The sequence below is a fragment of the Desmodus rotundus genome, chromosome 7 (assembly GCF_022682495.2).
Source record: "Desmodus rotundus isolate HL8 chromosome 7, HLdesRot8A.1, whole genome shotgun sequence".
Classification (NCBI taxonomy): Eukaryota; Metazoa; Chordata; class Mammalia; order Chiroptera; family Phyllostomidae; genus Desmodus; species Desmodus rotundus.
In genome coordinates, this window is record NC_071393.1 from 11,363,455 (window position 1) to 11,387,879 (window position 24,425).

General features: G+C 56.6%; 1 protein-coding gene and 1 long non-coding RNA gene across 2 annotated transcripts in view; one reads left to right on the forward strand and one right to left on the reverse strand.

Annotated features, from left to right (window-relative positions):
• Window positions 1-24,425, reverse strand: part of FAM222A (family with sequence similarity 222 member A) — a 47,388-nt gene that overhangs the window by 21,104 nt on the left and 1,859 nt on the right. The window lies entirely within an intron of this gene.
• Window positions 21,448-23,981, forward strand: LOC128781404 (uncharacterized). Its single transcript, XR_008427381.1, has 3 exons — window positions 21,448-21,554; window positions 23,098-23,292; window positions 23,709-23,981. It is a non-coding gene; the product is annotated as an uncharacterized lncRNA (long non-coding RNA).

Below are 24,425 nucleotides of genomic sequence, written 5' to 3' on the forward strand. Positions count from 1 at the left end.
AAGGGTCGCCAGTTCGATCCCCAGTCTAGGGCACATGCCTGGGTTGCAGGCTGGGTCCCCAGTGAGGGTGCAAGAGAGGGAACCACACATTGATGTTTCTCTCTCTCTTTCTCCCTCCCTTCCCCTCTCTAAAAATAAATAAAACCTTTAAAAAAATTAACTTCCAATTTTCATGTCTGTCTCTCTCCACGAGACTCTGAGTTTCTCAGGGGCAAGGACCATGTCTTATTTCTTTCTCCCCAGTGCCTGGCAAAGAGTAACCATTTAATAAGCAGGTGTTGAATGAATGGCTGAACCAAAGAATTGGTTATTGTCAGATGAAGGAATGAGGCCCAGAGAAGCCAAGCACCCTGCACAAGCTCACACAGCAAGCTGGGGACAGGACTGGGCCAGGTGCCTAAAACACGCACTATCTTCCCATCTGCAGAAAGCCAGCCCCCCCAGAGCCCCCACCCGTACTCACTATCCCCCAAGCCACGGACCATCCCGGGAGCACTGCTCATTTTGAAACCTGATCTGCAAATCGGGCTGCTTATAAGCCCAAGGTCTTTTGTGACTTTAATAATAAAAAAAGGGTGGGGGGAGGGGAAAATGTCGCAAGCCTCAATGATTAGACTGCTTTGGCACCAGCCCTGACGTGGGGGCTGATAAGAGGCCTTATCTCCGAGGCACCCCTAGGAAAAGGTCGCCTGCACCAGATAACGCCCCCAGGTGTCGATATGCCCTTTCATAGCTAAGGATTTAGATAAAGGAGATGTGACAGGGGAGGGGAGAGAATGGAAGGAACTTTCCAAGTCCAAAGAGGTATTAAGTCTACGCTGCTTGCCTTGGCAGAACAATGCATAGGAGGAGGATGTCTAAAGGCGGCCTTTATTTTCATTAAAAGAACGGGGAATTGGGGGCCTTGGCCCTGCCTGCCTTTTGTCATCTCTTCCTGCCTGCCTGGCTGCAGGGGGGCTTCAGGGACCACCCCCCGGCCAGTGGGAGGGGGGAACCCGAAATAACAGCACCGGCATGAGCACTAATAATAGCAGTGCACGTTTCCTGGACGGTCCCTGCGCCGCACCCCACGTGCATCCTGTCTGTTAGCCCTCACCGCAGCTTCCTAGCAGCCTCTGCAGTGGCTTCTGTTTTTAGCCCCATTTTACAGATTAGGAAATGGTCCCAAAGAGGGGAAGTAATCTGCACAAGCTCACACAGCTTTGAGGTGGCAGAGACGAGGGTGTCACCGCCATCAGAGCCTGCACCTTTGGCCCCACATCCCTGTGCAGCCCCTACCCCTGGCTCCACGATGGTGAGGGGCTTGTCAGCCCCCAGCTCCTGGCCAGCTGGGCAGGAAGGAGCAGGAGCAAAGGCCTGCTGCTTCCCAATGCCCAAATCTACTTTGATTCTACTCTCGGAGGGGCTGGAATCACAGAGAGGGAGGAGGTGAGAGGAGGGCCAGGAGGGCCGCTTACACCATAAGCAGAGGACATTCCCAGAGGGCAACGTGCTGGGCAGAACAGTACTTGAGATGGAGAAAGCCTAGGCTCTGCCTCTTTAAGTGGCTGTCATTCATTCATTCATTCATTCATTCATTCATTCTTCACTCAGGCAGGCAGCAAACATTCCCTGAGCATCTTTTGGGGACCAGCCCTGTGCCATGCACACAAAGGGGGTTTTAGATGCAATCCATCCTTGAGAGATTTAGAATCTTGAATGAGGATGAGACAGGAAGCTGGGAGAAGGAAAATCAATGAGTATCCTGCCAAAAGGGAACATCCAACCAGAACTGGCTTCCTACTCCCAAATCTAGACCATTAAAAACGGACTTGCTGCCCTGACCAGTGTGGCTCAGTTGGTTGGGCATCGTTCTGCAAGGTGAAAGGCCGCCGGTTTGCTTCCTGGTCAGGGCACACGCCTGGGTTGCAGGTTTAGTCCCTGGTCAGGGCACATGCGAGAGGCAACCGATTCATGTTTCTCTCCCTCTCTCCCTCCCTCCCTTCTCCTCTCTCTAAAAAATAAATACATAAGATCTTTAAAAAATGGACTTCCCTGGCCTCTCCCTCACCCGCCAATATTTCCTGGAAGTGGCAGGTGTGCAGCTCTTTCCCTGGTGCACCCGAGAGATCAGCAGCCTGCCCCTTGCCAGGCTGGGCTGGCCCTGTAGCAGGGTGAGGCTGTGATCCCAGGAAGGCCAAGGACCGTTACACTTCCAATCCCCATCCTTCCTCCCTCCCCGGTATTGCTCACTGGGGCCTCCGTGGTTCCACTCAAGGCCGAAGACTGGCTGTGGCTTGGAGAGGAAGGCCATGCCAGGCCCTTCCCAGCATCCAATGAGACTAGAAATTCAGAGAGATAGGCTGGCCCCAGAGGCCTCAGGGTGACACCTGCCAGTCAGTGGCCAGCGCTGGGGTTCTGAATGGCTGAGCGACCTTGAGACCTGTCTCTCACGGCGCCTCAGTCTCCAGTTCCCTCACGGAATCTTAATGGGGAGCAGGTCTGCCGATGATACGAGGAACTTCCATGCTGGAGGAGGGGATGTTACAAATTGGTTTTCACACACAATCCCGTGTAAGACATGCAAGACACAATCACTCAAGACACAGAGCTAGGTCTCCGGCCCATTGGCACACCAAGGGGGTTCTAGATGCAGTCCGTTCTTGGGGTGTTTAGAATCTTGAGTGGGGATGAGGCAGGAAGCTGCAAAAACCCAGCAGTTATGTAAAGTGATGAGTAGTCCGTTCGGACTCTGAGTTCCCTGAAAGTCTGCAAATGAGATGCCTGCTCTTCCCTGGGCCTACAGCCTTCATGGGAGGGGGCAGGAGCCCTCCCCCAGCTCTCGCCTCCAGCCCTCTTGCTGTCCTTGAAGCCTCATTTCCCTTCACCCTGGCCTGGCCACAGAGCCTGCCCCCACATGCAGGGAAGGATTTGAAGTGGCGGCAGGAGGCCCAGGGCCCAGGGAGGGGAATAAGCACTGGGAGCCTGGGAGAGCTGGGGTCAGAGCCTGGCTCTGTAGCCCTGAGAGGGTTGCTTTTCTGGGTTGATCCCTACGACCGTGAGCCAGGCCAGCACGTAACCTCCGAAAGCATTGAGAGGCAGGATTTGCCTGCCCTTGGCCAGCACAGAAGGGCGGAGGGACCTTTGCCTGGGAGGCCATGGAGAATCTGGGTACACAGTCCCTCCCCCACAACCAGAGGTTGAACTGTCTGTCTCTTTCTTCCTCCCCTGCCTCTACCCCTGTCTCTTACTCCATCTGCCTCCCTGTCCTCTCCTTCTTTCCTGCTGTCTTCTTTCTTGCTCCCTTCCTGACCCCACTCTCCCCTCCTCCTTCTCCCCCCAATTCTGTCTCTCTGTGAGGCAGCTGGAGGAGAAGCCCTCCCCCATCCCTGTTCCAAGCCCGAGGCCTTCCAGGGGACCCTGTTAATAATTAAATGTTAATCTAAAAAGCAATTTGAGCTGCAGCTAGGCAGATCTGGTTAGAGATTACATTAGCATGGAGGAGGCGAGGGTAATTTTCTTTAACCCCTCTCCTGATCTCTCAAGCCCCGGAATCTTCAAGTCGCACTGGCACCGCTGATTAAACTGGTGCGGGGCCTGGCTGCGGATAAGGAGCCTGTGAAAAGTGATTATTTCCCACTGCTGTTTGGGCCGCAGCACCAGAAGGGGATTTTCACTCTCTTTTTTCAGGTTGGGGGTGGGGGACATTGCCCTCTTCGACTGGAGGCCTCGCCTACCCTAGATTACTGCTGCGTCCATCCTCAGAAAGTACAAAAGGACAAAAAGTGAACCAACAACCCTGAGTTCTGGATGGCAGGCAGTGGGGTCCGCAGGTGGGCTTCCCTCCGGACACACCACTCACCACCACACTTGCCGGTCTTTGCCCGCTCAGTCCCTTCTGCCTGCGAGTCCTTTCCACGTCTCTGCCCCTTCCGTCTACTTTCAACTGAAGCCCAGGTTCCTCAAGGGCTTCTCAGAGACATACAAAGTGTTTGATAGACAGTTGATGGATAATCAAATGGATGGGGTTCCCTGTGTGACCCCACCTCCCTGGGCTCCCCGTGCTCTGACCACTGCCTGTGCATAGTAGGCCCTCGGAAACCATCTCCTGAAGGAAGGGTGGGTGGCCCGGAGAGTCAGGACAAGGCGGGGCTCAGGAAGTGTCCCATCAGCGCCCAGGGCTGCGATCCGGGAGGGGCTCCTCTTGGGGCCCTTCAGCACCACGGCCAGCTCCCAGCGCTAGAGCCCCGGGAGGAAGGAGGGGACTATCCTGGGAGCGTAGTGACGTCAGTCAGTCTCCATGGGAACTAACCGTATCTGCCCTGGGCAGCACACCTACCTCTGGAAGGGAAGGAGGTGACAACTTAAGCACCTACTGTGCGCCAGGGCCTGTGGTAGATGCTGAGGCAGTGACAGATCTTGACAGGCAGAGGGGGGTGGGGTCAGAGGGACAATTACAAGGCAGGATACCAAGCAATAACGGGGCCACCCTTCCTATCCTAGGGATGTCGAGATGAAAACACAGCCGGGCTGCCTTGTAAGGGCGCCAGTATTGTGTCCCGGCCTTTGGGGCTAGATGCCTGAGCTTTATCTCCTTCCTAAATCCTAGCTTTACCCCTTAGTTCTGTGGCCTTGGGCAAATACCTCTGCCTCTCTGAGTCTCAATTTCCTCATCTAAGAAGGAGTTAATTCCTTACCATGAATTAGTACAATTAAAGTGCCAGGGTCATAGTCATAACTCCCTAAGTGGTAGACATCATTAGTGTGGTCGGTGATTATCACCTACAGATAGGTAGGTAGGAAGTGCTACAGAAGAAGGTCGGGGTGGGGAGTCCCAAGCACAGGCAATGCGCAGACAAGTATAAGGAGACTTGAAAGAAACTGGTGTACGTGGAGAACCTGCGGCAGCTCCCAAGTGCTGGGGAAGATGGCTTGTTGGTGAGTAACTGACGGGAGCCCCTGTGTGCGAGGCCAGGCAGCGTCACCAGCACAGAGAGGACAGGGGCAAAGGGCCCCAACCTCCAGGTGCAGTGAACCTCTTACTGTGGACAAGTGCTGGTTCGGGGCAACGAAAGGCTAAGAGACGGTGCTGAGTGGATGTGAATGGGTGGGTGTGGGGAGTTGGGGGGCTCATATGAAGGGTCAAAGCAGCCCCCATCGGGGGATGGGGTGAGGGGGCAGTTGTTGCCACTGGCAACGGACCTGGCTGGCCCAATCCCAGAGCCAGAGCCCCCTGAAAGGCAGCACCTAGGGAGTGAATGGGGGGCTCACTGTCATGCAAATGAGCCTTCAGGAAGCCCTAGTTGGGGGAACAAAGCCCCCAAATCTCAGACCCCTCCCCAGCCTCCACCTCCAAGGCTGGAAGTTTGGGAGTCGTTCGAGGCCTCCCCTCTCCTAGTTCAGGCCTCGGTTCTTTACTCACAGTGCTGCCAAGTCTCACTGTCATCTTCCACCAGAGGTATGGGAGTGAAGCTGGGAGCCCCACCAATGCCATCAGTGCTAGATGCTCTGACAGGGGCTGGGGAAGCTCCATGGAAAGGCCTCAACTGAGTGTTTTCGGAGGAGGTCACGGAACCTCCCTGGAGGGGCAACACGTAAGTGGAGATGAAGGGACAGAGAGAGTTACTAGTGACTCAGGACAACAGGATAAAGGGCAAAAGTAGTACCCATCGTGGAGCTGGGGGGGGCTGGGTGCTCCCAGCCACCCTCTCTCCTATTCCGCCTTCCCTCCTTCCTCCAGGCTCCTGCACCACCAGTCAGGGTTAAGTCAGCAACAGGGAAGGAGAAAAATCTAATAATAAGAGCAATAATAGGAGCTAGTCTTTATTTCTAGTGTTCCCCATGGGCTCAGCACTTCACAGACACCACCTGATTTTACCCGCCCCACCCCCAGGGGGAAGAGAATTATTGTGGTCACTGTACCCACGGGGACACAGAAGCCTGAGGGGAGAAGGGGCTGTCCAGGCCCGCAAGCCAGCGGGGGAAGGGGCCGAAGGGCCCAGTAGAAGACGCAGGTCTGAGGATTAGACCTCAAGGGGAAAGGAGGAAGGGAGGAAGACTGCACCCCAGCAGGAACGGCCTGGAGTGCAGAGGGGTGTGGCTGGGGAGGTGGGGGGAGCGGTGGGTAAAAGTGCCTAGTGAACACCTGTCTGGACTTCTGGCCTGAAGCTAAGTTCAACAGATGTTTGGGGGCTGGTGAAGAAACCAGCAGAGCCTCGGGGCAGGGAACACAGAATGCTCCAGCCCAACAACAGCACCAAAACTACGTGTGCTTGGGGTCTCCAACTTCTGCCCTTTGCCAGGAGCTACGCTCAGGGGGTGCAGTGCCTCTAACCCCATTGGTGGTGAAGGAGCTCCGACAGGGTCATCTGGCGACAAGGCATCCTGATTTTGGTCCTCAGGCATGGGGACCAGACCACCAGGGGCCAACCCCAGCTCTGCCACAGCCTTGCTGTGTGACTTTATCTCTGGGGAGTCTGGTTTTTCTTCTTTGTGCTTCTCTGTGTTTCTAATTTCTCTATGGTGAACAAGCATCACTTGTTTGTTTGTTTGTTAACTTTTTAAGAGGGATTTAGCCACTGACCATGCAGAGAAGAGGGTGCTGAGATGTGTGGTAAATTCACTGACACGACAGGGGGCGACAGGGAGCGACAGTGGGTGGCTGCTCCAGGAAGAAGTGGTCTCAGCCAGGGAAGGTGGAGATGGGAAGGCAGGAGGACAGGAAGGCCTGAGGCTGTGAAATCCTTTGTGTTTGGGGGCAGAGCCAGTCCAGCCAGCCGTCCAGCAGGTCCTGCCAGGGACTCTTCCACCACAGATCCCTGTGGCAACCATATGCCCAGTCACCTCCCAGCTTCCATGGCCCCTACACACCTTACCTTCCTGCAGGGGCCAGGCTGAGCTTCTCCAGGGGGAGCTGACTGCCTTCTCCACCCAGTGACTTCCACAGCGCTTCAACAACGTTCTCCGAGGTCCTGCGTGAACCTCTGCCCCCTCCCTCCCCACACTGTCCCGCAATGTCCCTCTCCGCTTGGTCACCCTGCCCAGCTGCACAGGCTTTTCTTTGCTCCTCTGACTGGCCAACTTTGCTCTTACCCCAGGGCCTTTGCATTTGCAGTTTTACCTCTGCCCAACTATTCTACCACAACGCTCTCCAATCAAAACAGAATAAAGTTTCTAGTACCCACCAGAGAAATGGTGTTTAATAATGTTATTTAATCTCATATAGCCAAAACAGTATCACTTCAACATGCAATCAATACTCAAAATGTACTAATAGATTTTACATTCCTTTTTTTTCATACTAAGTCTTTGAAATCTGGGGTGGATTTTACACTGACAGGACATCTTAGTTCAGACTGGGTAACGCTAAAACTCTCTGTGCCAACTCCATCTCCTCATTCATGCCTCAACACAAACATCACCTCCTCCATGAGGCCCTCCTTGATCACTCCATTTAAGTCGGCAACCCTCCGGCCTGGCCACTATTCCATTACTATTGTAGTTCCTTCACGGTCATTACCACTCTGAAATTATCTTAATGATGAATGATTTAGCATCCATCTTCTCTACTGCATACATTCTGCTGTGTCTGAATACCGGGGCCATAGTAGGTGCTCAGGGTGTGCAGGTGGTAGAGGATAGGGATCGGGACGGCAGCCCAGGGCCCCTGCCCACCTACCACATTCCAAATTCTCCTCTCAGGGATGAGAGGCAGAGACTAATGTGTCTGTGCACGCATGGATGTGTGTGTGGGACGGACACGCGTAAAGACCCCACCCCTCCCCCATTTATAAAAAGCAGGCCCAGAAGAGGGGCCTCTTTTCAAAATCAGCCCAGCGCAGAAAAACGGCTGTGACAGCACAAAGCCGAGATTGAATCAGCGACGGGCCTGACTGGCTGGTGACGGTTACAAATGATCTGATGTGGAGGAGACAGGATCAGATGTGTGCAGAGCGGCGGCTACGTGGCGCCCCCCCGCATGCCAGACAATGGGCTGCCGGGCGGGCAGGTGGCGCCCAGAAGCCCAGTCCAGAACATGCCGATGGGTGCAGGGCCCAGGACGGGCTTAGCATGGAGCAGGCCGTTCCCCGGGGCCGGGTCCTGGGCTTGGCCATGTCCGTGCAGCAAGTCACTCCTGGGAGCCCTGCCTGACCAGGATGGTCATTCACGCAAGGCGAAGTGAGACACTTCCCGAGTGCCTGACACCTGGGAAGAATGTCCCCACCATGAAACCAAGTGCTCAGCTTGGGGTAGTTGGGTGATGGCTGAATTTTTCTGTAACAGACTTGCCATTTCCAAATACTAAAAAATGAATATTACTCATAATGGGAGAGGGAAAAGAACCTTCTCCCTCCTTCTTGCAGGCCACCAACCCTTAGCTTTTGCTCTCTGAGCCTCAGAAGGGTAGGCAGGAAGAAGCCACGCCCCTGCCATTCACACTCGGCCACTGGAACTGGCTCTGACCCTGCCCCCAAGGGGGGGTGGACAGAGTTGATCTGAGTGTGCAGGTCCCAGGCCCTCAACCAACTACTGCTGAATGCCTTCTGGCTGCAGCCCTCTCCACAGCCTGTTCGAGGAGGCGGGTCCAGAGACACCTTGTAGCTGGACCCGGGTTGCACAGCAGTGAGGCAGCTGACCTGGGCCTCACAGGTGCCTCCCTCATCTTTTTCTGCTCCAAGGCCAGGTGCACAGAACCCGCTCCATCAATCCACACTGAACAGAAGGATGCACCGGGGCCTCCCTTTCTCACCCGCTCCTTGCATGGTCCGGGCTCATGGTGTCCCCTCCTCTCTGGTCACCTGCCTTGGGGTCTCTTCCTCATTTCACTGTACACTTTCACCTTCGCCCAACAACCCCCTCCACACACCTGCAACACCTGGACGCCAGCGGGGCATGGTCTGGGAGGCGAGGCAAGCCCCGCCCCTAGCCACGTCCTAGAAGCTCAAGGGCTGGGAAGCTTCTGGAGGAGACAAAGAGCCTTAGGAGGTCTGGGCAGGGGCTGCTTCCTCTAGCAGCGGCCACACGCGGGACGCCACACCTCAGCCTTGGGCGCATCCTGAGAGGTGCGGGCTAATCCTCAGCTCCCATTCTGCAGGAGGGAGCAGAGGCTCAGAGAGAGCATGGCTTCGTCCAAGGCCACGTGGTGGGGTCTAGCTGTGGCGCTGGGTCTGTGGGACTCTCCAGCCTGTGGCAGGGCCATGCCGAGGGAAGGCTGGGACGCCCAGTGGGCAACCTGTCCTCAAAGACTGGCCACTCCTAGGGTGGGCGCTGCGCCAACTCCCCTAGGTGCCGGCCTGGTCCTGAGTGGTCTGTACGACTGTAGGCCAAGAGGCTGATGCCAAAAGGGACACCGAGGTCACTGAAGTCAGCCCTCGACCACCCCCACCGGGACCTCATCCTATGACCGGCCCTCACTCTCTGATCCTCGAGCCACTGGCTGCTGCACCTGCCTCAGCCTTTTCAGGAGCGTCCAGAAGGGGCCAAACAGCACCGTGGCTAAAGCACGAACCCAGCACTGCTGTGTTGCGTGCTACCCCGGCTCTGCTACGTAACAGCAGGACTCTCTTAAGTAACTCCCTTGGGGCCTCAGCTTCTCTGTTTGAAAAACAGAGCTAGGAACTGCACCTTTGTCCCCTGGCCGTGACGAGGCCTAAGCCAGACGAGGTGCACGCTGGCTGCAGTCACTCGCTCAGTGGCAAGAGGTCCTCTCACTGTTGCCCCCTTAGCTCCTTCAAACCCACTGCCCACTGGGTGCCCGCTGTGCCAGCAATGCCCACCCCCAGCTTTCACCATTATGGGCCAGAGATGACAGCAAGGGGCTTAGAGCGGTGAAAAGATTTGTCAGGGGTCCCGCAGAGTAGGGGGAAGGGGCCAGGGAGGCGTCTGCAGCCCCGGCCTGAGGACCCTTGAGTTTCAAGAACTAAAACCCAACTCCTTCTAGCCCAGGGACAAGCCCCGGACGTGCCCAGGTGAGAGTGGGGAAAGGGGTGGCTCCATTCGCCAAAGCGTGCCTGAACACCTGCTGCGCATCAGGCTGTGGGACCAGAGACGACTCAGACACAGCAGAGACCATTAGGCACACACGCAGCGACCCTGACCTCGGGTCAGACGGAGGTTTGAAGAAGCCCAGAGAAGAGAGGTCATTCCCAGGAGCAGCAGCTTCCCAGAAGAGAGAGTATCCGAACCCCTTGGCTGCATGCTCCTGGGGGCAAGGGCAGTGCCCAATCTTTCAGGAGGGGAAACTGAGGCACAGAGGAGCAGCCACTTGCCCGAGGCCATCCAGCAAGAGACTGGGATGGCAGGCATTTGAACACATATCCATCTGGCTCTGTGATCGTGCCGCCTACCCACAGCCCCTCAGCGTGAGCGCATGTGCAGGGCAGGGTGGGGGTGTGCTGGAGAAGAATGGGCACAGGCTGGAGGAGCTGGGGTTCGGGAGGGGCCTTGAAGGCCAGGCTGAGGTCTGGGCATGTCATCCACAGACAGGAGGGAGTCACAGAGAGGCCTCTGGAGCTGGCCCATCCGGGTTCAAACCCTAGCTCTTCCACTCACCGGCTGTGCAGCCTTGGGCAGGTCAATTAACCTCTCTCTCTGTGCTTCAGTTTCCCATCTGACGAAAGGGGTTCAGATCAATGAGGTTGAATTTTGGCACATAATGGATTTGATGTGTTTATTAAATTTAAAAAACCCCCTGAAAGCTGGTAGACTGGGACAAGACCCAGTCAGGTTGGGGGCCATCTAGTTGTTGGGCCTAGTGCACATTTTGGCCCTCAGCGGTGGGCACAGCCCGGCACACCTCGCCTGGCATTGCTGGGTGGGTGCCAGGCCTGGGGAGGGTGGCAACGGAGTCTTGAGCTTCTCCGGGGCACGCGCCAGCGTGTGCGTGCGTGCGGCTGTGTGTTGCTGCAGCAGCTTCTATGCAAACATGTTAATTTGTTTTCATTTTGTGTTTTTTTTCCCTCACAGGATAATTGGGTGAGTTTGAAGTCTTGGCGAGGCTGCTGATTATAGCTATTTGGGTGGTGCCCTCGTGGGGCTCGGGCCCTGCTTCCTGCCTCTGGCGGTGAAAGCGGTGTCTGGGGGTGTCTTGAGGGGTGTGTGTGGGTGTCTTGAGGGGTGTGTGGAGCTGCCTCTGGGTTCTGGGGGCTCTTGCTGGCCGAGGATGGGGAGAGTGAGACATCCCAGGACTCCAAGCATGCCCTCCACTCAGACAGTCCTACATGCTTGAAGGGTGCAAATCTCCCCCACAAACATCTTTTCTTCCCATTTGCTGTGGTAAAAAATAATAATAATAAAAATAAACATAAAAAATTCTGATGTGGTTGCCAACACTACAAAGAAAAGAAAAGCAACAACAAAAATTCCACCTAAAATTCTCATTGTCTGATTTCTCTTGAAAGCAAACCAAAACTGGCTGCTCTGGAACCACTGAGTCCACATTCCCACGAAGCTAAGTGGCAGCTGCTTTGTTCACTGTGCCACCTGGTTGGCCACGTGGGCACCGGAGTTTCCTGTGACCAAGGCTCCGCCCTCAGAAGCCGTGGGGCCTCAGCGCCTACCTGCCTCCCTGAGCCTCCTGTCCCATCTGTAAACCCGCTTTGTCTTGGGACGGTTAAAACGAGATGGCCAAGTTTCCAGGAGCATTTTAGGGGCTCAGAAGTGTTCATTCCCTTCTGTAGAGTAGGGAGGGCCAGGGTGGGAACTTCCTGCTCCTTGGGTGTCCTGCGCTTGACCCCGTTCCCAGAAATGCAGCCTTGCCAATTCTGTCTATATGTTTGTCCTGCTAGGCGGGGACTAGGTCCCTGAAGGGCAGGGCTGTGTCTGTTTCAGACTTCACTGAAGACCTACTATGCACCACACCGAAGAGCTGGGAGAGAGATGAAAAGGCCTAGGGCTCTGGTGGCATGAGCAGGGAACAAAGCCCAGGGAGGGGACTCCAAGCCTCAACTAGACAGGGGACATTTAGGGAAGAGGCAAGTCGGAGCTACCCCTGCAGAGAGAGAGAGTGTGTGTGCGCGCGTGTGTGCGTACACACAAGTGAGCTGGGGATGGGGCCAGTGGAGGCGCCCCTGGGGAAAGCCCTGGTGTGAGCAAGGGCCCAGAGGAGGGAAGGGCCTGGTGAGTGGGAGCTGGGCCCGGGCAGCTGGAAAATGCTGTGAAAAGCCCAGCAGCCTTTGGGGGCTTCCTGAGCTGCCTCACAAAGGGACTTGGGCAGCGTCTGCAGTGGGCAGCCGCTGTGCGAGCTAGGTGGGGGTTAGGAAGAGATTAAGGGCGGGGCTCCAGGAAGCTACTTTTCCTTGTTCCTGGCTCCTTGGGGCCCTGGGGCCCTTGACCAATCAGGTCAGTTAACCTGAGGTTCGGTCTGCTGACCTGTACAGTGGGGCTGTGGCAGGGACCAGCGAGACAACCCTTGCCATTTGCTTACGCTCCTGAGTTACCCCAACATCCCTGTCACCCAGCCACTGCCTCAGCTTGTCCTCCCACCTCTCCCAGGATATAGCAGGGATGCTGCAAACGCAAGCCACGTTTGTGCAGCCTGAATGTATGGAGCAGACACGGAACTCAGTGCTCTACCTGTCTCCCCAGCACATCCCCCATGCCGGATTCTATTTCACTCCCACTTTGAAGCCAAGGAATTGAGGTTCAGAGAGGGCTTCTTGGATCGGGTCCCCACTAGAGCTACAGCGGCCGCTAGTCCAGAGCCTGCGCAAGACATAGGGATGGGATGGACATGGGCCCCCATCCAGGGGGGCAGACACAGCCAGCAGCCTTCTTGAGACCATCCAGGCAATGAGGTGGGCACCTCAAGTTGCAGCCCTGGGCCCGGAGACCCCCAGACCAGCAGGGCACAGACCCTGGCCCCGGGGCCAGCTGTGGGAGTATGGCGAGTCTTTTGTCCTCTCTGAGCCTCAGTGTCTTCGTGTGTCACATGGGATTCCTGCCCTTTATCTGCAGGGTGGTGGAGTGTCTGGCCCAGTGGTGGCACACAGTAGGCCCACAGCAAACCCGGTGAATGGCTTCCAGGGGCTCCATAGGAGCAAGAGGCCCCCAGGAAATGAGAGGAAGGCAAATAATGGTGGAAGGAGCCCGCTGGGGAGATGACAGGCTCCTGGCCAGTCCCCTGGGGGTGGCGGCAGACCTCTGTGGAGGGCTCAGACCTCCCCGGTCACACAGGGTAGCAGCTGGCAGCACCCCCTCCCCCAGTGAGCGCCACACAAAGGGGCCTTTATTCGTGGCTCTGAGTATTTATCCCTGGCCTGCGTGGCTGCACCGCCCTCTCCCCACCCCAAGGGCCGCCCCGCCTGGCCCAAGCCTACACAAAGGCTGGTGTGTCCCTGCAGAGCCGGCCTGGCCTCCAGAAGACCCGTCCACAGTGAGCCAGAGAGCTCAAAAGGGCCTTGGGGAGGGTTCACAGTGAGTGGCAGGGCCACATCCAGGCTGTGACGGGGAGGGGCTGGGAAGCCATGAAAAAGACCTTGGAATAGATGAACCTGGACATGAATCTGACTCCAGCTTCCCCCTGACCCCAGCTGTGTAACCTGAGGTCAGTTTGGACCTCAGTTTTCTCATCTGTACAATGGAAACTATGATAGTAACATGCCCAGCTTTCTGGGATGTTGAAGGCTCAGTTAGGTGGTGTGGGGCCTGGTGTACAGTCAGCACCCAGCACCTCAGAACCAGATTAGAGGCACTGGGGGAAAGGGTGGCAGGCAGGAGTGTCTCAGGGTTTGGCCAGGCATGCTCTCAGCGTCTTCCCCCTTAGCCCTTCCCTGGGGAGGGAGGGGGAATGGCACCCCTTGTAGACCCCTCCACCCTCCACTCTCCACCCAGCAAGGTCCCCGTGTGTTGGTGCTGACCCTCAGGCCAGGGCCTGAGCCCCCTACTGACCCTGGCCTGTCTGCTGGCCTCTTCATGAAACACCTACTGTGGGCTGGGACTTTTAGCTCCCTCGTCTCCTTTCAACCCTATGGCTACCCTGCCTAGGAGGGAGGGCACAGCAGGGCGGCACCATGGTTATGGCCTCAGGAGTCCAGCAACCCAGGCCCAAATCCCAGTTCTACCACTTCCGGAAGTGGGACTCCAGGCCTCATCTTCCCCGTGGATCCTTACAGAGTCTGTGCAACGGCCACATGAGAAAAAGCCTGCTGATGCCCTTAGCCCAGAGCCCGGGCCCGGCCAGCTTAACTCCTGACCACGGGGCTCTTACTCCCAATGCGCAGATGGCGAAACTGAGGCCCAGCAGGCAAGGGGTGCCGTGTCTGCTGTGTAGGAGGTGGGATCATTCTAGGCAACGGACTAGGCATTTGAAGTCAAGTCTAGTGGCTCTGGTCCCCTTTCTCCTTGAGGACTTTGCAAACATTTTAGCACTTCATTCTCGTTTCACAAACATCCTCAGCTCCGTGGGCCAGGGCGGGTGAGGCAGGGGACCCAGGCCTGGAGCCAGACCCATCCCCCTGGCTGACCCCCAGGAGAACCGTGCCCTGCCACACACAGGCTGCCTCTCTCCCTCCCCATCCGCTCAGGGCGGCCAAGTGAACAGCAGAACACCAAGTAATTAAGTCGGCGCGCACCATCCGGGCGCCCGGGAACACTGTGGAGTTTCCCTTTTATGTTTATAGCAATTGTATGAAAATGTGCAACATGAAGCGGCACCAGCTGACAAACGAGACGAAACAGACAGGATTCCAGGCCGGCTTTTTTCCGGGCCTGATTGGCATTAATTGTGAGCGTTTACAAAGCACAGCTCGACGCCTGACATTTGCTTCAAGCGAACGTTTCCTTCTAATAGTTTTAATGATTACAACGGGAGCTGGTGATCACTGCCGGGAGGGGAACGGGCTGCCTGGTGCCTGGCCTGGGCTTCTGCCAGGGACCTGGCCAGCCCGTGCCTGTCCAGGTTGCTGGGGTCCCACTTCCCCCTGCTACCTGTTGTGGGAGGGCTGCACCGAGTACCAGGCCTTGGGGTCTTGGGCACAGGGACCCCCAGCATGGGGCCTGGCCGCTGGCACACACGGAGCTGCTGGCTTGGGAAGCTGATGGGGAAGCCCACAGGCGCAGTGATCCCAGCCACAGGCTTAGGGAAGGGGGGCGGGGGGAGGGAAGAGCAGCAGACTCGGCTGGCCTGGCTCTGAGGCCGGAGGGCCTGTTTCCTCATCTTATAATGGGGGTAGGAAGGACCCCACACATGCTGGCTGCTGCTATTCCCTTGCTAGGTGACAGTGGCCAAGTCCCTTCCCTACTCTGAACCTAACCTTCTTCACCTATAATGTGAGGGACAGGGACTTGGCCAGCTGGAGTCACAGGATCCGGGTTCCAGTCCCAGCTCTGGCCTCTTTCCAGCTGCGTGACCTTGGGAGAGTCCCTTGACCTTTCTGAGCCTCAGTTTCCCTCATCAGGAGAACACAGTTCACAAGCCTGACAGGTTGCCCAGTGGTTTCTAGACTTCAGTAAAAAGGGTGTAAAAACCCTGAATTTCTGGCAAGCCAAAGGCCTACGTCTCATTCCCTCCCTGGAGTCCTTCAAATACTTCACTCACTCACTCCCTCCCTTCACGGAGCATCACACGTCCTGATTAGGACGCTAGGAAGACATCGGTGAACAAAGCAAAGACCCTCCCATGGGAAAGAGAAATGACAGGCCTTCACACAGTGTCCCATCAACTTATCCCCATTTCACAGATAAAGAAACTGAGGCACAGAGGGGAAGAAATGATGGTCTGAAGTTCCTGGGGTAAGGTGGCATGGTGATCGAACCCTGGCAGGCTGCCGCAGAGAGGAGGCCTTTCAGAACCCCAAGACCAGCCCACTTGGAGCCCAGTTGGAAGCCCTTGCTGAGAAGGCCTGACCCTCGGGTGGGGCCCATCTTCGGAGGCTGGCACCATGGCCAAAAGGGCCACTGGGAATAGGGAGTCTGCGAGCCTGGACAGTCCCAAGGGGTCTGTCACTGAATATCTCAAACCCCTCCTGGGGTCCGTTTCCTGGGCTAGAAATGGGAGAGGAGGTGGCCCGTCTGTGGGCCCCCAAACACACTCATTCTCACATTGCCACCAACGCTGCCTGATGCCCACTGCATGCCAAGCGCTACTCTAGAGGCCACGCAAAGCAGCAGCGAGGTGGCTGGGAAAGGATGCTGAGTACTGGAATAGTTGCACGGCCTGTGCCAAGGCCCGGAGCCCAGAGAGAACCTGGTGGGCCCAGGAACGGCTGGCAGTTGGCTGAGGCCATCGCCCCCTCTCGGCAGGCGGGCTCCAGGGGCACCTCTCAGCCCTGCCCCACCTGGACCCCCGGCCTGCTAGGCCCACCCCACAGGAAGCCCCGCAGGACAAGTCCCAGCACAGCCAGAGAAACCTTGGCAACTGTTTCTTCTGGAGTCAGTTTGGGGGGTGGGGCAGGGAGATATTTTTTTAAATGGTTTTTTTTTTCCTTTTGCATATGGTGGCACAGATGGGCCCATGATCCATAAAAACTGTTTGCAATTAAACTCCCACTTTGCATGGCTGGGTTTGTCGGTTGTCTGAACCACGAGCGCGGGGCTCCACACTGACAGGGAGAGGGAGCTCGGGGCAGGGTGGGGCCAGATGCTCCAGGATGGGCAGAGGCCCAGGAACCTGCTCACAGTGTGGGGCCTGGCTGATGGGGTATCACGACAGCCATGCCAGCCACCACTCTGGGCATCCCCTAGCCCTCGCCAGGGGTCGGAGTGTGGCCAGGTGGCTGGGGTGGGGCTTGGCAGGGCTTCTCTGTCCAGCGGAGACTTGGCCGGTGCTGGGCGCCCTGGCTCAGAGGGCAATGAGGGTGGACAGACGGGACCTAATCGCTACCCAGGCCCTGCCAGAGACTGGGTCTGGGATCCAGGACAGGCATGAGGGTGGTTGGGCAGTGTGAGCCATAACGGGGGTCCAGCAGGCAGAATGCAATGGCAGGTTCAAGGCTGAGGAACCCGAATCTCTGGCCCACTTGGCAGAAAAGACCTAAGACGGTGCCAAGAAGAGCTGCCATGGGCCAGAACTGGCTCCTTCATCATCCCCGGGGGGAGCTGGCCCCTCTGCTTCCTGGAAGCAGGAAGGGAAATCAAGGCAGTTACAGAGCACATCGCAAGGGCTCTCTGCGTTTGGGAGCCTTTCCAGAGGGCTTCTGAAATGGGGCCGAGGGGTGTGCACCCCTTCCACTAGTCCTGGACTCAACATGCCAGCCTGCCACCCCCAGGATACTTGCTTGTTTGGGTTCACAAATGCATCATTTGCCTGTGGGAAATCCTGAGATTGCTAATAATTGTTCCCTGATGAAAAGAAAGAAGGCCCTGATACCCCCCCCCCCCCTGCCCCCTCCAAGCTGGGAAAGAAAAGTCATAAAAATAGCTTGTTATCTCACCTATTGAGCCTCCGACTGGATGTTACTGCTAATTGGGTATAACATCCTTGTCTTGTTCTCTCAGAAGCTAAATCAAGAAAGCGCCACTGCTGCGAACTAATTATATCTCCGGCCTGCAGCCTGCAGCTTGTCTCTCCCTTTATTGAGTTAAAAAATGGTCACGAACCTTCATCTTTTATTCCCCCAAGTGCTGGGTCGAGGCTGCCGGCCAGGAGTGGCAGGGAGGCGGGGACATCCCTTAGAAAGTCTAGGATGGATCTTGGGGACAGGCGGCAGGGACCACGGTGCTGGGAGGGAAACCCCTGCCTAGGTACCCTCCCAAGCTCCAACCCCCCACCCGAAGTTCAGCTTCTCCTAGAAAGGGGGAACGCTGGCCTCTCCTCCTTGCTGCTGGACCCACGGGAGGTAGGGAGCATTTCAGCCCAGCAAGCATTCATTTATTCTTTCAACAAACATTTCTTGGATGCCTACCTACTGTGTACCAGGCACTGTTCTAGGCTAAAGCTTCCAGGAGACCAGAGGTAGTCCCAAGCGCCAGCTGACCTCACCCTAGGTTCACGGAGATGTTGAATAACCGTGCTGCTGGGTTGTTCATCTACTCCAAGAGCTGCCACAGTTCCCTGCCACAGCAGGGCAAAGTCCAAGTGCCAAGATCAGCCCATGCTCCCTCCACGGTCCCTTTCTCTCCACATTCCAGCCACACCCAGCCACGCACTAGTCCCTCAACCTAAACCCTCTCATGTATCAGCCTCTGAGCTGCTTCTCAGCTGTCCCTCCCCCTAGAAGGTCCATCTCCACCTGTCAGAGGTCAGCCATTCTTGAGTGAAACCTCCTCCACACCCTGACCAGCGCTGCTCTAGGCCTCGGGCTTCGAGACCTGGGTGTGAATGTCACCCAGCCAGCCACCCAGCAATGCATGACCTTACTCTTCTTCATCACCCTGAGCCTCATTTTCTTCATCTCGAAAATGGGCAAAGAATTCCTCCCCGGGGGGCTGAGAGGCATGCTGCGGGTCTTCTGCAGAATGATGGGTGAGAGGGCAGCCACAAAGGCCCTAGCTCTCAGGAAGAGCTCAGTAAACGCTGCCATTATCATCCAGGGTGAAAGCATCCCGAGTCTGCCCAGAGCAATCATGCTGAGCATGGGCTGGGCTGCAGGGGTGTGGACACGGGTCTCTCTGGGAGATGAAGGAAGGTAACAGACTCTCACTCCTCCACAGCTCTTGTGGCTGAAGAACAACCTACCTCCTTAGAGGAGATACTCCAGTCTCCCTCACTCTGGTGCCCTGGTTCTCTGAACCACGTGGAGAAGGGCCAGAGGGACTCCTGAGCTCTTCCGGACCAGGCAGGCAAGCAGGCTTCAGCTCATAGATTGGTGCTGCCTGCCCAGAGCCCTGGAAAGAACCCTGCTGATTGATTCGTGCTGCCTGCCCAGAGCCCTGGAAAGAACCCAAGGTCAGGGGAAGAACTCAGCAGGGGAAGAGGGCAGCAATTGATTGGCGATGTCTGCCAAGGGCACAGCAGTATAAAGCAAGACAGGCCTGCGATGGATTTGCCATCCTTGACATTTTCTAGAGGACGCAGCTGAGGCCCAGCTGGCGTTGGGGGGTGACCTGCTCAAGGTCGTGTAGCTTATTAAGGCAACAGCTGGCTTAGAACTGGATCCTCTCAGCTACTGCCCAAGGATTCTCACGTGACAGCCTCACCCAGCCCCGTGCCCTTGCAGACAGGGGACGGGCAAAAGCTTGCGTGGATAAGGAAGGGGACTGCGCTGGCCCGCCACATGGCCCCAGGATGTTGCCTCACTTCACTGAGCCTCAGTTTCTTCACTGACAGCCCAGAACCATATAAGGATTGAGTGAGAGAACAAAATGCCAAAGCCAGAAGCTCAGCTTGGCACAGAGCAGATGCCACCAGTGTCCTGTGATTCCCATAACAGGCAAAGGTGTGTAGACAGAAGCCCCCACCTCCAGGGAGCCATCCCTGGCTATCGGCTGGAAGCAATAATTCCCACCTCTGATTTACTCGCATGCTCTGAGAGACTGGGGACCCCAGTCTGGCTTGTGCTCTGCTGTCCCCCGGCTCCTGGCTCAGTGCCTGCAGACTGTGAATTCCTGTATTGTGGCGACTAACCCACTGCACTGTGCTGTGTTTGTTGGAGGCCTTGCCACCTTTCAAGGCAACTGGGCTTGTTCATCTTCGCGTCCCCGGCACCTGGCAGGGAGCCTGGCAGGGAGCACTGAATCTCTTTGAATGATCGGATGAATAAAGAGCGAAAATAGCAGTTCCTGTTTACTGCCCACTTGCTATCCGTTACTGCCAAGCTTCACAGCTGCCCTCCAAAGTGCATCCCTGGCTCATCTGACAGATGATGAGACTGAGGTTATTCAGATGCTACTAGGGGCAGGGCCAAGCCCCAAAATCAGGCCTGGGGACTGAATTTGGCCAGGAGACCCTGCCACCTCTGCCTCCCCAGGGCCAAGCTCAGACCTGGACCCCGTGGGGCAGCTGACCCTGCTGGGCCAGCAGATCTGAGGAGCGGACAGCTGGTGGCTGTGCCGCCCTCCTCCTCCTCCAAAGGAGGCCCCTTCCCCACAGACTCCAGGACATTAAGTTTCATGTCATTACGTCCCCATCCCCAGGCGCCTGTGCACCGCCTGCCTCGGCCTTACCCCCTGACCTCTCAGGCCTTTGTCCCCTGTGCCCTCTGCACAATGGCAGGGGCTCCCAGGGCCCCAAACAGCTGCTGTGGGGCCAGGATGGCTGGCTGGGGCCTGAGCCCTGCCCACCCAGTTCTAAAGGGCTCAGCCAAGCTCACCCGAGCACTCCACATGCTCGGGCTCACTTCACCCACAAGTCCGTGAGAAAACTGCTATGACTCCCTTGAACAGATGAGGAAAACGGAGCCCAGGGAGGTACAATGACTTGTTGGAAGACACACAGCCAGTGAGAGCACACGAGCTGGGGTTCCTCCCCAGTCACACTCCAGCCCCGGCACACCCTGCTCGTTTATCCCCCTTTTACCTCCACCCTCTTACAAGCTTCCCCTGCTCTTGCTGGCCATGCCCCTTGGTACTCAAACTCCCTCTGCCAGTCACATCCCCATTCATTGCATGCTGGGCAGATCTACCCAGGATCCAGGGCCCAGAGCAAAAGCCCCCTCTGTCAGGAAGCCCTCCATGGCCAGCTATAGTTTCCCCTCCTTGCTGTCTCTCCTCCAGCCCTGCGCTGGCTCTGTCCAGAAATCGAGTTGCAGACTCCTCTTACTCTGCATGGAAGCTGTGGGACGTCTGGTTTCTTAGAGCGTTGCCACCCAGAGAGTGGCCAGCAGGGTGCCTGGCCCAGGCTGATACCAGGTGTTTACCGAATAGAAACACAAGGGGGTGGAGGACTGGGGAGCTGGAATCCCACTTCCGGCCACCAACAGACCTCATACTTCTGCCACTCTCTGGCTGTGCGACTTTGGGTGGTGACATAATTTCCCTGTGCCCTGTTTCCTCCCTGACAAAATGGGTAGCACCTGCATTTTTGGGGGTCATAACACAAGCCCAGGGAGGTTACCAGACAGGTGACCCCCACCCAGGAATGATTCCATTATTTTTGTCTATACCCTGCTCCAATGCTGACACAGGACTTTGGGAGACTCAGCTTCCAGTCACTTACTGGGCGTGTGATTCTGGGCAGGTGGCTCATTCGCCACCGCCTCTCTTTCCCCATCTCTGAAATGGCACCAACTCCGCCCACAGGAAGGCAGCACCCCCATCTCCGCACCATCTTTTGTTCGAGGCACGCAGTAGGCACTCAGATATTCCTCAACTAACGAATCAAAGGTCCTGGGGGAAGGAATCCAACCACCTTCCAGCCTCCTCCCTCCCCCACTCCCCTAGCCTCCAGAATCCCCCCTCCCCACCCAGTGCAGACTAAAATAGTCATTAGGCAGATTTCAAAAGATGTCAGTAGCTTATAATTATAGTCGACATCCTTCTGAGATAAAAGTGATTACCTTGGATGCAAATCACTTAGCAACCAATCAGGGCGGTGGGCGGCGCCCACGGAGGTGACCGGCCAGCGCGAAGCCCTCCTCCCGCAGCCTGCTCAGCACTGGCAGAGAAAGCGCACAATAGCTCTTGACACGCAAATGGGTTAACACAATAAAGGAGGCTCCGGCCGCCGCCAGGGGAGAGCCGCAATTCCCGGCCCGCGGGAGGTAATAAAGCGGCCCTTTTGTGCGCGTCCCCTCGTTCTCACCCCCGCCCCACGCCCAGAGGAATCGCTGCCTGATTGAATTACGGTTCATGAATATGAGCTGCTCTGCTTGCTTCCTCCGGTTTGTGAGGGATTGGGAGGCGGAGGGGGCAGGAGGGGGACAGGGGAGGGGCACCCTGGCCCGGCCCTGGCACCCACCCCAGGACCTCAGATGGGAGCCACATACGTGGGGTGCCTGGGGTTGGTAGGTGGGAGAACCAGCAGTGGCAGAGGCCACTGGAATGGTGGGATGCCCAGACCTGCCCTGGGGTCTTCAGGTCCAAGAGGGACTGGGAAAACCTTTCAAGGCCTCATTCTGAGGTTGAAGCTGACAGTGGCCAGGAGAATGTGCATTTATGGCGTGCTTACTGTATGCTACCACCTGTGCTAAACCCTCACTGAATCCTTACCAGACCTGGGAAGTGGGTGCTATTATCAGCTCCTTCTCACAGATCTGGAAACTGAGGCTCAAATCGGCAAAGCTATTCACTCAAGGTCACACAGCCAGCAGGGGACAGACCGGCTCCACAGCTGGGCTCTGTACCATAGGGACTTTAAGTCACCCAGCCCAGGTGCAGAGCAACTGTGAGGCTCAGAAGGGACAGGGGATGGGTGAGCTTACACAGAGTGATAAGGATTACTGAAGGTTGGGGGTGGACAGCTAACCTTGACACAGAGAACTGCCTGGAGAGCTGAGAAGGCCCTCCAGGATGTCCAGGGTCACCCTGTCTGACAAGGGAGCCTCTCTCCTGCTTAAACCTCCCCCACCCACCTAAGCCTCCAGGACACAGCCACCCCAGGGCCATGCGGCCCCTCATTCAGCACACCTCAGCAATCACAGGCCCCCTCCGTGGCCACTCCCACTGCCCAGAACACTCTTTCCACCTGCCTGCCGGGCGGATCCCTATTTGCCCTTTCTGAGAGTCGAAGGGCACTCCTCCTCTAGGGCTCTCCCCCACCATCAGGCTGGGTCAGGAGGTCACATCTACCAAAGATGCCCTTGCCCCATCTATATTCCTGACTTCTGCACCAGTGGGTTGCCTTCAAGAGGGACCCTGGGATGGCTGGGGCAGCTTCACAGCCCACCCAGGTAAGCCCACAGAGGCAGACGACAAGGAGCCTAGGGCCGGCCCTCCTGATAGGCAGGTTTCATGTGATCCCTTCCTCCCCCCCCCAGTGCTGGAGAAAGAGGGGCCAGGGGAGAGGGAAGCAGGCTGCCCACAAGGCCAAGGCAGAAGTGCTTCCTCTGCTCAATCTGTCCTGTAGGTGATGGGAAGCAGGATCCCTACCTGGGTTTCAGAGTGGTAAGACACCCTGGTGAGGCCAGACTTCCTCTACAGCCCCTGACTCTCGCAGGGACTATGTCCAACAAGGGGCGGGGGCAGTGCCTCCCCCACATGGATGAGGGTGGGAAGATCTGGGAACTCTGAAGCCAGCACAATTGAGAGCCAAGCCTCTGCAGTGTCCTGGCTGAGCACTGCATCTCATCACTTCCTCTGTTTTAGCCTCGGTTTCCTCATCTGTATAATGGGCTACAGCACGAGAGTCACGGCAAAGAGTAACTGAGATCCTATAAAATGCTGGCACGCTGGCTAAGCTGGCGTTCCCTCCTGTGCGTCACCTGGTGCTGTTGCCAAGCCCAGGGAAGGGAACAGAAGGAATCGCCCAATTCTGACAGCCTTTCTCTCCGCCTTGGCTTTGTAAGTGTAAATACTCCATGGAGGACCTCCAACTGCCTGTGTTTGTGGATCTCCGGCGCACTCAGAGTTTGTTTCTAAACTGGGAAGCTTGGAGAGGCAGCGCAAACAGCCTTTCTGCCCACCTCTCCCACTTCCCTACCCATCTGCTATTGCTCCTCTGTCCTTGGAAGCCTGTGTGTTTAACGACACCATTTCAGCTAGAAATATCATCTCCCCGCAAAGCCCCCAAAAGCAGCTCCACTGATATTTATTGACCTGTTCATCTAGCTAGATAGCCGAGTAAAACAGGAAAAAAAAATGCTTGCTGCATAGAGACGGGGCCTGGCCTCTCTCAATGACCTCACATCCACTCCCTTCTGCTCTCACCCCACCCCGCCCCACTGAGGCAATGACACAGTTGTCTAACCTTTTCCTAGAAACGTGATCACAGCACCTCCGACACTGGCGGCAATTGCTGGGAGGAACTTAGAAGAGGAATCGAAGAGCCAGCAGCGGGATGCTGCCTGGGGGTGCTCTGGGCCTTCACGGGGAATGGGGTCAGTGCTGGCCCCCTGCCCTGACTGGGGTGGCTCAGTGGGTGTGGTGTCATCCTCCAAACCGGTACCATTCCGGGTCAGGACACATGTCTGGGTTGCCTGCCAGGTCCCCAGTTGGGGGCGTTGATGGCTCTCTCCCCGTCTTTCTCCCTCCCTTCCCCTCTCTCTAAAAATAAATAAATAAAATCTTTAAAAAGAAAAAATAAAGAAAACTGGCTTCTCGGCAGAGACACGCTTCATTCAGACCTTGGCACTGAGGGGCCTGACTTGCCCTCCATTCACTTAATGAACACCACATGGAGCTTGTCAGAATCATCTTCAACACCAAAAGGAGTGGGGCAGTCGGGAGTTTAGGCTTGGCCAAGGCCCCTCATCTTGGCAGGGAACAGCAGGGGACCCCCTGGACTTGAAGGGCAGCAGATCCTTTGCGCTTTCCCTGGCTGGGGGTGAGGCACCCAGGTTTTCCTGACCAGAAGTAGCCCCTTTTAAGGCAAGAGACCCACAGCTCTCTGGGGACCCAGGGAACTTCAGCCTGCTGGTCGGGTGTGTTTCAGCAGGTGGTCTCTGTTGCACCTCTTTTGAAAGCAGAAAGTTGCT